This window comes from Terrapene carolina, unplaced genomic scaffold, assembly GCF_002925995.2.
Source record: "Terrapene carolina triunguis isolate 2854851 unplaced genomic scaffold, T_m_triunguis-2.0 Scaffold136, whole genome shotgun sequence".
Lineage (NCBI taxonomy): Eukaryota > Metazoa > Chordata > Testudines > Emydidae > Terrapene > Terrapene triunguis.
In genome coordinates this window covers 6,857,908-6,858,904 of record NW_020664487.1, presented here as the reverse complement: position 1 = coordinate 6,858,904, position 997 = coordinate 6,857,908, and the positions used below count along the sequence as shown (strand labels likewise).

Below are 997 nucleotides of genomic sequence, written 5' to 3'. Positions count from 1 at the left end.
GGAGTTGACGGCAGAGCGATCAGGGATCGATTTTATCGCATCTTCACTAGTCGCGATAAGTCGATCCCCAATAGATCGATTACTACCCGCCGATCCGGCAGGTAGTGAAGACATGCCCTAATACACGGTCTTCATTTGCTGCAAATATAATGTATACCCACTACTGATGTATTGTGCCACCGGTTGAGATTTTATTTCAAGGTCAAAACGGATGGCTACAGGGCAGCTTCTTTGGTGATACAGTAATACACAAGGTAAACCAGAATATTCTAAATGCAGCCATCTTGTCTTTCAATTTAGTATGCTGGAAAATTAGTTTTCTTCTGAATATCTCACCAAAAGGTTATTCAAATTAATACACAAGAAATGTGTGAAATAACACTATTCAAGATTTTGTTAAATCATTTTAAGTGTTTTACATCCCCACAATTAGGCCAGGAGGTACCATGGACAATGCTTTTGAGCTGTTCATTACGTACATTTTGGCCCTTTAAAGCAGATCTTTTGTTTATTTAACTTAAGCTTTATCTAGTATTAAGCCTCAGTTTGCATCAACTAGCTGATCCACATATTTTCTAGGCCTATAAAATATAACCATTTACAGAAGTCTCTGGTGTCTACCCCTATACTGGCTAATTCTCCAGGCTCCTGAAAACGAAAATGCCATGGGAAGTGGCATTAAGGCAGGCATGCACCTCTATATGAAAGTCAAACGTCCGACACAGCAACCAAGCAAAAGTTCTCCAGCTCCCACAAAAAAGCTTCAAATAAGCATGTAGTACATCAAAGAAAGTAACAAAGGGTTAAAAGCCAGAATCTGGAGAGCCAACTGGGGCATATACAAGGGCTTTGATCTACCTAAGAGAGTAAAAGGAGAACATACTCTGGAGGGGATGGTCACAAGAGATTCAAGGCAGTGGAGAAGAGTTACATTTGGCCAGGGCCGGCTCTAGGTTTTTTGCCGCCCCAAGCAAAAAAAAATTTTGGCTGCCCCCCC

At 41.1% G+C, this 997-nt stretch overlaps 1 protein-coding gene across 4 annotated transcripts in view; it reads right to left on the bottom strand.

Moving 5' to 3' along the window:
- USO1 (USO1 vesicle transport factor) overlaps window positions 1-997 on the bottom strand; it is a 71,087-nt gene that overhangs the window by 22,215 nt on the left and 47,875 nt on the right. The gene's annotated exons all lie outside the window — the stretch shown is intronic.